Source organism: Grampus griseus (assembly GCF_964374135.1).
Source record: "Grampus griseus genome assembly, chromosome: 11".
Taxonomy (NCBI): Eukaryota; Metazoa; Chordata; class Mammalia; order Artiodactyla; family Delphinidae; genus Grampus; species Grampus griseus.
This window is the reverse complement of record NC_139005.1, coordinates 14,358,237-14,371,829: the sequence shown is the minus strand read 5'-3', so window position 1 is coordinate 14,371,829 and position 13,593 is coordinate 14,358,237. Positions and strand designations below refer to the sequence as shown.

Below are 13,593 nucleotides of genomic sequence, written 5' to 3'. Positions count from 1 at the left end.
ACTTTCATGAGATTAGATATCTGGTTATTTGATATTTCTTTAAGAGGCTCAGGTGTGCTCTGCTTTTAGAGCTCACCATATGTTTATATTCTTGAACTTTACAATTATGCATGAATCTCACACCTCCTTTTTCTAGAAAATGTGTACCATTGGACAAAACTTTTGAAGAAAAATTACTCTCAGTAGGACACAGGTACTCAGTGAAAACTCATTACTCCTCAAGGTTCAATTCTAGAAATGCTCACTAATTACTGACTACACCAATGCCATAGAGGAATGTTAGGGGATATTTAGAAACAGAAAGATGCAAAAGGTGACCCCTCTCTTTAGAACACAATCTAGTGGAGGAAACAGATTGTATTGAATGCTTTAATAGAAATTCTAGTTCCGTTTAATTTTAGAACAAATAAGTGAGTGTGCTTCTCTTTTAAACTGAGATTGTCACAAACAAACTGACATTTAACCTGCGCTCCAAATAAATGGGCTAACTGGTGAATCAGAATAACTTTTCCTTAGTGACACTGACACACATTTTGTTTTAAGCCATTATATGACCAAAGCAGCCCTTCCTATATTATTATCTGAAGGGCACCACTAAATAATTGATTATTTCTTTTGACTATCATAAGCTGATGCCATAGTACCTGCAAAGCTGCCTGACATTCTACCCAGTTAGCCTTCATTCTGTGCAATGGCTCTTTAAAACCTCTTCCAGAAAGTTACACTTCCAACTCTGACTCCTTCTTTGCTGATGATTTTGTCTCCAATCTAGAGAAAATAAAAGGCAGATGGAAACTCCTATATTTCCTGCTACAAAATCTACAGCTGCACAAAGCCACTTTTTCTCTTTTTTCCTGCTACACGGGAAGAAGTGTCTCTCTTCTCATCTATTATAAGTTGAATTCTACCCTCTGAAAATTTATATGTTGAAGTCCTAACCCACAGTAGCTCAGAATGTGATCTTATTCGGAAATAGAGTAATCGCAGATGTAATTAGTTAAATTAGGTTGAGGTCATATTGGTGGAGGGTGGACCTCTAATCCAATATAAAAAGGGAAAATTTAGACACATTCATGTAGCAAAGATGATGTGAAGAGACATAAGGAAGAAATGGCCATCTACCATCTATAAGACATGGACAGAGGCCTGAAATAGACTCTTCTTCACAGCAGTCAGAAGGAACCAACCCTGTCGACACCTTGATTTCAGACTTCCACCTTCCAGAACTGTGAGACAATGCATTTCTGTTGTTTACATCACCCAGTTTGTGGTACTTTGCTATGGCAGCCCTAACAAACTAAGACATCATCCAATGCTGATCACGTCTTTCTGTGTCCTAGATTCTATTCCTTCCTCCTCAAGAACCTTGTAGAATATCCCAATCTATACTTTAGTGTCTTTTTCTTCCTCCGTTCCTCCCTCCCTCTTTCTCTTTCTTTCCTTCCTTCCTTCTTTCTTTCTCCCTCCCTTCCTTCTTTTTCTTTCTTCCTTCCTTCCTTCCTTTCTTTCTTTCTTTTCTTTTATTTTTCTTCCTCCCTTCCTTCCTCCCTCCATCCCTCCCTCCAATATCAAGTGTGGCCAACTCTCTCCATTTTAACAACTAACAAACAGATGAGTCAAACCACACAAAGTACACTCACACAAAAATAATGTCTTGTCACTAGTGCTCCTTTCAAGTCCTATTATTTTTCTCCTCTTTGACACAAACTTATGGGAAGAGTTGTCAGCACTCACACTGGTTCCTCTTCTTCAACTTCCACTCCCTTTATGATCTATCACACTCAGGTTTCTGTCATTAATCGTCCTCTGAAAATGCTCTTACCATCATTTCTCTTTTTTAAGGTCATTTTTTCCCCTAAATCCAATGGAGATTTTCTTGGCCCTTATATAACTACTCCATTTTTAGTGAAAAACTCTTTCACCTGCTTTCTTGATAGCAAGTTCTCCCAGTTTTTCTTCCATTTGTCCTGCCATCTCTTCTTAGACATTTTTCAGGCTCCTTTTCCTTTTGCTTATAACTTAAATTCTAGCGTCCCTCACTTCTAGGCCCATCTCTCTCATTACTCTAACACATTCTTTCCCTGTGATGTTATCCCTTTTGGTGGCTTCTATAATGATGCACAAATCTAGACCTTTATCTCAGATCTATCTCTTGAGTCTCAGCCCTCTACATCAAAATGTCTTTTTATTGGCTTCCTTGACTAAAGATAATTAAAACCCCCAAACTACACGCATTTTCTTTCCCCTCGATTTGCTACTTCTTCCTGTATCCAGGCTCAAAATAAGGTATATCGTTTTGGACTCTCCATTCTCCCTACCCCACACAAAAAGTTAAATGATAAGTCCTATTAATTTCACCTCCTAAATACCTCACTTATCCATTTCTTCCCTCCAGGTATACTGTCGTCTTCCTTGTTCTAGTATCATCACTTCTCACCTAAGTTACAGCAAGTGTTCCCGACTCTTTTCTTGCTACCCTTTCATCCAGTCTATTCATCACACAATTGCCAAACTGATCTTTCAAAATAAAAATCTAATAATTAACTGCTTAAAACCCAGAAGTGACTCCCCATTGCTCTTAAGCAAAAAGATCAACTGCTTAACAAGGCTTGTAAGACCTTTCTTGAATGGGATCTTGCTCATTTCCCTATCTTCATCTCTCACCATTTCTCTTCTAGTATATTAACTATACTGAATTATATTTCCTCAAGTGTGTCATGCTCTCTTATCTCTGTTTTTCTACATGCTCCTTTCTCCATCCTTTCCACCTCTATCCACCCATTTGCCCAAGTTTTATCACATTCTCTCTTCTCTACTCTTTTAGCCTAGTCAGTGAGATATCAAGAGCAGAGATCATTTATTCACTCATATTTAATATAGTATTTTTACTCAGTAACTATTTATTAACAGAAACTGAGATCTGTATTCAGATATAGAATACATTGGTCTTCTAATGCAAATATTTTTATCTGTGTAGCAGTTTTATGCATCATTGTAAACTAGTTAATTAGCAATTTTTATCTCTACATATTGATCTCTTGTGAACTTGTATAATAATCTATCCTCAAGAAATATATCCATCTTCAGGAAGCTGACCAAATCAAGTTTTTTAGTTTGAAAGTCTGAAATCAAATTTCAGAATTTGTTGAAGGGAATTTGACCTTCTTTGGCTTTTGACAACCAGTCAATTATTATTCTCTGGCAATGTTTTGACCTCACCTCCTAATGGTTATTACACTTCAAGAGTAGGCAGAATATCTTCCCAATTCGTGTCTGAAATGTCACCAATAGCTAATTATTCCCTTGTATTTACACTGTCATATCCTTGAAACCTACATTTGTAATTCCAGGTGTGGGTGACATGCTGAATACTAATTTCTTAATGTAGCAATATTGTTTTCATTCTTGAGGAAAAGCATGATCCAGTGTCAATGGAAGGGAGAAATCAATAAAAATGATTAAGAAGATAAAAAAAGTAGTATTGCTTGATTTCAAAATAATCAAATTTTCTCCTCAGATTTGGTTTTACTTATGTACATGTATCCCACAGCTTTTTAGCACATTGCACTACTGGATAGTTTGGAGAATTATAGAAATGTTAGTGCTACAGTTGCTTTCACTGATAACCTGAACCAGTGTTTTCAGTTGGGTTTGTACTGACCACCAAGCAGTGTGGCTATATTTAGTTGTGTAGGTTGTATACTGAGCAACTCTAGGGGTGCCATTTTTACATTGACTATAGATATAATCCTAGTCTGCAGGGCTTTCCATATGTAGAGCTGCCAGATATAACAAATAAAAACAGATGATGCCCATGCAATATTTACAATATACTTACACTAAAAATATTTATTTATCTCAAATTCAAAGTTAACTGGGCAGCCTGCATTTTATCAAGCTATCTGACAATCTGAGATGCTTAAAGATTTATAGGCACACTTTTGGTTGTCTCAATGACTGGAGGGTACAGTTGGCAATTAATGAGCAAGGCCACTTATCTTAAATATTCTGAAATACCAACAATATTCTCCCATTATTAAGAATGTTGTTTTTCTGGGGACTTCCCTGGTGGTCCAGTGGCTTGCACTCCCAATGCAGGGGGCCTGGGTTCGATCCCTGGTCAGGGAACTAGATCCTACATGCTGCAACTAAGACCTGGCACAGCCAAATAAGTAAATAATAAAAAAAAGAATGTTGCTTTTCTGTTTAATTCTTCAAGTGGTAATAGTTTTCTGGAGGACAAGCTCTGAATTTAACTACTTCATTCTAGAAATGAGAAAACTGAATACCAGATGGCATAAGTGGTTGACTGATTGAGATTAGTATAAAAAAAAGAATGTAGAGTAAATCAGTAAGCCCAGGCCCACCTGTGTTACCACTGCCAATGACCTATAGATGTGAATACATATGGGGATAGGTGGGAGATGTGCCTAGAGAGAGTTTCGTAGGAGTCCTAGAGCATGCTGGTCTTCTGCACAAGCTTAAAGCTACTGGGACCTATTGATGAATTTTAAACAGAAAAACATCATGATCAGATATTTCTTAGAAAGTTGACAGTGCAGCATTGTGGAGGAAAGAGAAAACAGCAGTCAGCCTTGGAGAATGTCATCAGCAAAGCTCCTTATAAGCTCAACTTACTATATTCTCTGAACAGTCCCTTCTGCTTTCCTTTTAAGTTTCTGAAATGGTAGTAATGCTGTCTCACATTCCCTTTATAACCCTGGTCCTGGGGATGGGGTAGGTATCCTCCTTGCATCTCCTTGATCTTCCAATCTCCACACTTTCTTCCCATATAAAAATGCCCTGCTTTGAATATCCATGTCTACTGACTATACAGCCCTCTCCCTCTTGTTGTTGCACTTGTCTACTGATCTCTAGGTCACTGCCCTTCATTCCTACAACATTTTAAACCCTGGAACACTGTCATTTTCTCCAATAATACTTGTCATAATTCACACTTATTTTAACATTGACACAAAGCATCCTTCTTTATGGTAGATTCTTTGTTTTTAACTCATCTCATCCAATAATCTTGTTCTGCATCTTACTCCATCACTCACTCTTGTTCTCTTGATCTTATCTGGATCAGTGACTGAAGTTCTTCCATTGTCTTGATTTCTAGCTTCTGAGTCTACAACCACCCGCTCCCTCCTTTTCAGCTCTTTTCCTCTAGTTATGTAACTCGAACAATCTGTTGACCTTTTCACTGACCCTAACTCCTCTCATTATTATCATATCCCTCCTTGGCCAATATGGATCTCACGGTCAATACTTATAATAACTCTCTCGTATACTCTTTTTAACTCTTTTGACCCTTTCTCCCGTTATTCTATTATTCACTTGGCAAAAAACAAAAATGAAAACAGAACAACTCTGGTTACTCTCTGCCAACTCTGCAACTGTAACAGGTGTGCTGAATGTTGCTGGAGAAAAGCACTCAACCGTGCTTACTGATCTTACTTTCACCTCATGCCCACTACCCACAAATTGGTGCTCAATTTTCTGGCAATTTTTCACATCACTACACCATTTATTCTTCCATTCACCTATAGGACTATTTAATACCCTAGCCTCACTCCTCAAAATGCCAACATGCTTTTCCCCTCTTTCAATCTGTTCAAGGCTCTTTTTTTATTGGCTGCACTGTATGGGCTTGAGGGATCTCAGTTCCCTGACCAGGGTTTGAACCCAGGCCATGGCAATGGAAGGGAATCTTAACCACTAGGTCACCAGGAACTCCTATGGCTGTCTTCTTGTTTACAGAAAAAACAGAAGCAGAAAAGAATTTCTATAAGCGCTCAATATCTATCATCTTACCTTACCTCTGCCATTTCGTCCACTACATAGGAGGACTGCCTGTGCTTTAATTTGAGACTGATTTGGGCACTAGATCACATGCTCTCTTCTCTAGTCAAGATCATCGCTCTGGTATATGGCTAATTGCAACACCAATTTTTGCTTCTTCAGTGGATTTTCCTACCAGCATACACGTATGCTATAATTCATTTCAGTAAACAAAATTCTTGACTTACATTTCCCTGCACACTGTTTTTTTCCTATTCATCTTTAGTATTCTGCAAGGATTGTTTTCCACTTTTTATCCCAAATTTCTCTCTTCACATTCTCTTTTGAACCCATTCTAATAAGGTTTTTGTTCCCAGCACTCTCATCAAACTGTTTTTGTTAAATTCACCAATGATATCCATTCTGCTAAATCCAGTGGTCAATTCTCAATTTTTGACCCATTAGTAGCATTTGAAACAGCTTGTCATTCCTTCTTCTTTGAAATAATTTCTTGTCTTGGATTTCAGGCACCATGTTCTTTTTTTTTTTAAATTAATTACCTCCACGAGTCATTTATTTATTTGGCTGCACCACATGGCATGCAGGATCTTAGTTCCCCGACCAGGGATTGAACCTGTGCCCCCTGCAGTGAAGCGTGGAGTCGTAACCACTGGACCAACAGGGAATTCCCAGGCACCATATTCTTTTGGTTTCCAACAGATTGCTCTTCCTCAGTCTATTTTGTTGATTCTCTTCCATCTTCTCAAACTTTAAAGTTGGTGTGCTGCATGGTCTCGTATTCAGACCTCTTCTCTTTTATATTTACATTTTCACCCTAAGTAACATCCAGTCTCATGGCAATGAAAACCAGTTATTAATTGAAACTCCAATATTTATATTTCCAGCCTCTCTTTTCCCCTCAACTCAAGACATTCAACTTTCCACTTGACATCTCTACTTAGAAGTCTCACAGGCAACTCAAACTTAATATTTTGATCCAAGCTCCTGAAAAACCCTCATTCCGCACTGCTCTTACTACAGTTTTCTCCATCCATCACAGCAAACATTCAACCAATGCAAGCTTGTATGGCCATAAAGGTGGGTTGATGGCCTGCACTTAACCTGATTAATCAGTTCCTGTGCCCTAACAGTTGTTAAATATTTGGAACATCCCTCCTATGTAAAACATTATATATTTGGTGAATAAATTAATACATGGTTGGTATTTGTCTTAAGGACTCTGAAGTTATTGGACTTTGATATCAATGATCCATGTAAACACATTAGGTTATATTAAACACTCTATGAGGTTATACATATACATTTTTTTGCTTGAGTAGATGTTTATCTAACTAATATAGGATTCTTAGTGTCTAATAATGTGTTCTTAAATTAGAAATTCAGTCAATAAAGAGCAAACTTGAAGCCAAGTGAGAAATTTTAAATCAAAATCTGCATCAGCTTATATTTTAAATTCAGAGCTCACATTAATATTTTGTTTACCAATTATATTATTAAGTCATTGGTAATTTAAAATCATTGATTTTTGAGACAGTTGATCAATTCAGAGTTGCTCAAAACCTAAGTGTTTTTCCAGTATCCTATGAACATATTCTTATTCTCAAAGACTACAGAGAGTTAAAGTCCTTGCAAAGATCAGAAGTGATGCAATATAACACAGAGATCAATTTTTCCTGTCTTTAAAATAACACATTAAGAATTCCCATTTATTAACAGACCAGCCAACATCTAGAACTGACTGCAAGATTTAGTTTCAGTGAGTTAAAACAATAAGCTAAATCTCTCTCAAACTCCATGAAGCACCGTAAAAATGTGAATTTAAAAATGAATTCCCATAAGCATTTTAAATCAAAGTTGAACAGTAATTGTATTTTATTGCTTTTTTCATAAAGCAGCTTGTCATAATGTCCAGTCTTTAATGTAGTTCAACCCACTGTATTTGTATTGGAGTTACATGCAAGAATGATACTATGAAAAACAGTGAACTTTTAAAGAATCTTTTATAATTCTGGTTCTCAAATGTCATCAGCATTTTACCAGACTTTGAAAAATAATCTTGGTTTTACTGATGATACACATATGACATTTATCCTGCCTGCATCGTAATCTCAGCCAGCTCCAAATAGGAAAAGAGCAATGTACTGACAAATGTAGTAATTAACATCTGGGTTTAGCAAGCAGGGAACAAGAAACATATGTTCATTATTAAGGTAGGATTTACCCGTTTGGATTTATTTTGACATTTGATTTCTGCTTAAAAAAATAATATTGCTTAAGCCATGATAGCATTCCTTATTTTAAGGGACCTCTAGAAATGAGCAACAATACTGAGAAGAGCCAAAAATCACAATGAATACATGGCTTTAAAAAGTTTTAAAGCAACTGCTGTTTGTATGTCTCAGCTAAACTCAAATGTGGGTACACATTTCTCACATTTCTTTAGGTACTGCAATCATTTGCTATAACTTTTATTACATATTTATATTGCCCTTTATAAAGATCTTAATTTAGTTTGCAACACAATTCAACTAAAACAGAGTAAAATTTTAAAAAGCAAAAGGAATTCCTGTTATCACAGCTTGTGGAATGAAACTACAAACACTTCAAGAAAAAAAGAAGTTTCAATGAGTTTGGGAGAAGGGAGTCAAGCTAAACAAACAAAAACCAGGCAGATATAGGACTAGGATGTCTAAACTGGTGCTTGCAACCTCATTAGAAGAGATATTAAAATAGTGTATAATTGTAGTCCTCATTTATATCTGTTTTCTTTTATCAACCAATTTGTGTGTGGGGATGAAAGGGGAGGGAAGAGAGATGAGGAGAAGAGAGAGAAGGTCTCAGGGATTTACAGTCATCCCTCTATTTGGGCTGTGCTTGTGCTTTTAGATGAAACCCCCAGAGAAATCTCTCTCACCTAACTTAACTCCGATACCTGAAACTGGACTATAAACAGACTCTTCATCTCATTTCCTTGACCAAAAGCTAGACTGCTTACAATTGAGTATGCCCCAGAAGGGTATATAATATTTGATTTTAGTAAGGTAAGGTTGTTCAATTTCATATTCAAGCTGCATCTTCTACTTTCTTTTCTCCCCCTTTTCCACTCACTGCTATGTATTATATATGTTCGTGTCTGTATTCATCACCATATTATAAACTCACTGAAAGTAAAGTGTATATTGCATTACTTTCATCTTTCCAATTTGTTCTCTGCAACTAATTTAAAGCTTTTTATCTAGAGTGTTATACATAGTAAGTGATCAGTAAAAATTTTAAAATCGTTACAAAGTTATATACAGTGATATAAAATATTTTTTAAAAGTTACAAATAAATGGATCACATAACTAAAAAAGAATGTGAGTTTTAATGTATAGACATAATAGGATTATTTGTCTTTCCTATACTGTCATATGACAAGCAGCTATGGAAGAAGAAAAGTGTTTTTATAAGGATTTTTCTAGGGTCAGAGATGAGGATTAACCTATCATAGGAGTATTCAGCACAAATATAATAAATTTACTTTAAATCTTTTATTTTATTAGAAGAGGAAAAAAACTTATGTGTGTTTAAAAATTTCCTCTAAGTTGTTCATATCATTTAAAATAATTACAATATTTTGTAAATACAATACATACCTGGTTTTATAGATTTTACTGTTTATAGACATAACTCTGTTAAAACATATGAGAGAAGAGAAGAACTTCATCAATAATACAAAATTTAAAAAAAACTCAAAATAATGTGAATTATTTTGGTATTATTTATGTGATTTTTAGGCCAATAAAGTTTTATTCAGTTGATCTTAAAATACGTTTTTATTCCTTGAATATAAACAAACTGAATCAGGGAAGCATCCACCAGGATATGGAGACAAAACTTTCACTGTGGTCAATCCATTTGAAGATAACTGAAAACTGATGACATTATGCATCAAGGAGAACCAGGGTGATTAGTCAGATCACATTATTAAGGCTAGTCAGCATCTGCTTATGTCCCTGTCAAATTATTACTGTTCAATCACTGTGTCATATGTATAGTGAGTATTGTATCAAGACCCATAAAGTTCCTTAGGAAGAAAGGAAAGAAAAACCCAATGTGTGAAGTTGTGAAAGTCTTTATGAAGCCACTGAAACACATCAACATAGAATACTGACAGAGATTGTAATCTTCTCAGAGCAGTGTACATATGCGATTCAGCTTCTGAATTTCGAGAAGAGAATTATCCAAACCTGGCTGTGTATTGGAATCACTTTTGTTCTTAAAAAACAACACATACAAGGGAATCCCCATAAGATTAACAGTGGATCTTTCAGCAGAAGCTCTGCAAGCTAAAAGGGAGTGGCAGGACATATCTAAAGTGATGAAAGGGAAAAACCTACAACAAAGATTACTCTACCCAACAAGGATCTCATTCAGATTCAACGGAGAAATTAAAACCTTTACAGAAAAGCAAAAGGTAAGAGAACTCAGCACCACCAAACGAGCTTTACAACAAATGTTAAAAGAACTTCTCTAGGCAGGAAACACAAGAAAAGGAAAAAACCTACAAAAAACAAGCCCCAAACAATTAAGAAAATGGTAATAGGAACATACATATAGATAATTACCTCAAAAGTAAATGGATTAAATGCTCCAACCAAAAGACACAGACTGGCTGAAAGGATACAAAACAAGACCCATATATATGTTGTCTACAAGAAACCTACTTCAGACCTAGGGACAAATACAGAATGAAAGTGAGGGGATGGAAATAGATATTCCACACAGATGGAAATCAAAAGAAAGCTGAGGTAGTAATTCTCATATCAGACAAAACAGACTTTAAAATAAAGACTATTACAAGAGACAAAGAGAACACTACATAGTCATCAAGGGATCAATCCAAGAAGAAGATATAACAATTGTAAATATTTATGCACCCAACATAGGAGCACCTCAATACATAAGGCAAATGCTAACAGCTATAAAAAGGGAAATTGACAGTAGCACACTACTAGCAGGGGACTTTAACACCCCACTTTCAACAATGGACAGATCATCTAAAATAAAAATAAATAAGGAAACACAAGCTTTAAATGACACATTAAACAAGATGGATTTAATTGATATTCATAGGACATTCCATTCAAAAACAGCAGATTACACTTTCTTCTCAAGTGCTCGTGGAACATTCTCCAGGATAGAACATATCTTGGGTCACAAATCAAGCCTTGGTAAATTTATGAAAATTGAAATCATACTAAGTATCTTTTACAACCACAATGCTATGAGACTATATATCAATTACAGGAAAAAAAAGTGTAAAAAATACAAACACACGGAGGTTAAACAATACACTACTAAATAACCAAGAGATCACTGAAGAAATCAAAGAGGAAATCAAAAAATACCTAGAAACAAATGACAATGAAAAACAATGACCCAAAACCTTTGGGGGGCAGCAAAAGCAGTTCTAAGAGGAAAGTTTATAGCAATATAATCCTACCTCAAGAAACAAGAAAAATCTCAAGTAAACAACCTAACCTTACACCTAAAGCAATTAGAGAAATAAGAACAAACAAAACCCAAAGTTAGCAGAAGGAGAGAAATCATAATGATAAAATCAGAAATAAGTGAAAAAGAAATGAAGGAAATGATAACAAAGATCAATAAAACTAAAAGCTGGTTCTTTGAGAAGATAAACAAAATTGATAAACCATTAGCCAACTCATCAAGAAAAAAATGGAGAAGACTCAAATCAACAGAATTAGGAATGAAAAAGGAGAAGTAACAACTGACATTGCAGAAATACAAAGGATCATGAGAGATTACTACAGGCAACTCTATGTCAATAAAATGGACAACCTGGAAGAAATGGACAAACTCTTAGAAAAGCACAACCTCCCGAGACTGAACTAGGAAGAAATAGAAAATATAAACAGACCAATCACAAGCACTGAAATTGAAAGTGTGATTAAAAATCTTCCAACAAACAAAAGTCCAGGACCAGATGGCTTCACAGGCAAATTCTATCAAACATTTAGAGAACAGCTAACACCTATCCTTCTCAAACTCTTCCAAAATATAGCAGAGGGAGGAACACTCCTAAACTCATTCTACGAGGCCACCATCACCGTGACACCAAAACCAGAAAAAGATGTCACAAAAAAAGAAAATTACAGGCCAATATCCCTGAAGAATTTAGACGCAAAAATCTTCAACAAAATACTAGCAAACAGAATCCAAGAGCACATTAAAAGGATCATACGCCATGATCAAGTGGGGTTTATCTCAGAAATGCAAGGATTCTTCAACATACACAAAACAATCAACGTGATACACCATATTAACAAATTGAAGGATAAAAACCATATGATCATCTCAATAGATGCAGAAAGAGCTTTCAACAGAATTCAATAGCGATTTATGATAAAAACTCTCCAGAAAGTGGGCATAGAGGGAACCTTCCTCAACATAATAAAAGCCATATATGACAAACTCACAGCCAACATTGTTCTCAGTGGTGAAAAACTGAAGCCATTTCCTCTAAGATCAGGAAAAAGACAAAGTTGCCCACTCTCACCACTATTATACAACATAGTTTTGGAAGTTTTGGCCACCTCAATCAGAGAAGAAAAAGAAATAAAAGGAATCCATATCGGAAAAGAAGAAGTAAAACTGTCCCTGTTTGCAGATGACAGGATACTATACATAGAGAATCCTAAAGATGCTACCAGAAAACTACCAGAGCTAATCAATGTATTTGGTAAAGTAACAGGATACAAGATTAATGCACAGAAATCTCTTGCATTCTTATACACTAAAGATGAAAAATATGAAAGAGAAATTAAGGAAACACTCCCATTTACCACTGCAACAAAAAGAATAAAATACCTAGGAATAAACTTACCTAAGGAGACAAAAGACCCGTATGCAGAAAACTGTAAAACACTAATGAAAGAAATTAAAGATTTTACAAATAGATGGAGAGATATACTATTTTCTTGGATTGGAAGAATCCAAGAAACAGATTTTACAAACAGATGGAGAGATATAGTATTTTCTTGGAAAGAAATTAAAGATTTTACAAACAGATGGAGAGATATACTATTTTCTTGGATTGGAAGAATGAACATTGTGAAAATGACTAAACTATCCAAAGCAATCTACAGATTCAATGCAATCCCTATCAAACAACCAATGGCATTTTTCACAGAACTAGAACAATAAATTTTACAATTTGTATGGAGACACAAAAGACCCTGAATAGCCAAAGCAATCTTGAGAAAGGAAAACGGAGCTGGAGGAATCAGGCTACCTGACTTCAGACTATATTACAAAGCTACAGTAATCAAGACAGTATAGTACTGGCACAAAAACAGAAATATAGATCAATGGAACAGGATAGAAAGCCCAGAGATAAACCCACACACATATGGTCACCTTATCTTTGATAAAGGAGGCAAGAATATACAATAGAGAAAAGACAGCCTCTTCAATAAGTGGTGCTGGGAAAACTGGACAGCTACTTGTAAAAGAATGAAATTAGAACACTCCCTAACACCATACACAAAAATAAACTCAAAATGGATTAAAACCTTAAATGTAAGGCCAGGCACTATAAAACTCTTAGAGGAAAACAGGCAGAACACTCTATGACATAAATCACAGCAAGATCCTTTTTGACCCACCTCCTACAGAAATGGAAATAAAACCAAAAATAAACATGTGGGACCAAATGACACTTAAAATCTTTTGAACAGCAAAGGAAACCATATACAAGACAAAAAGACAACCCTCAGAATGGG

The 13,593-nt window shown here is 35.6% G+C and overlaps 1 protein-coding gene across 4 annotated transcripts in view; it reads right to left on the bottom strand.

The window, feature by feature from the left end:
- PIK3C2G (phosphatidylinositol-4-phosphate 3-kinase catalytic subunit type 2 gamma) overlaps positions 1 to 13,593 on the bottom strand; it is a gene marked incomplete at its 5' end in the record, with an annotated part of 329,467 nt that overhangs the window by 66,039 nt on the left and 249,835 nt on the right. The window lies entirely within an intron of this gene.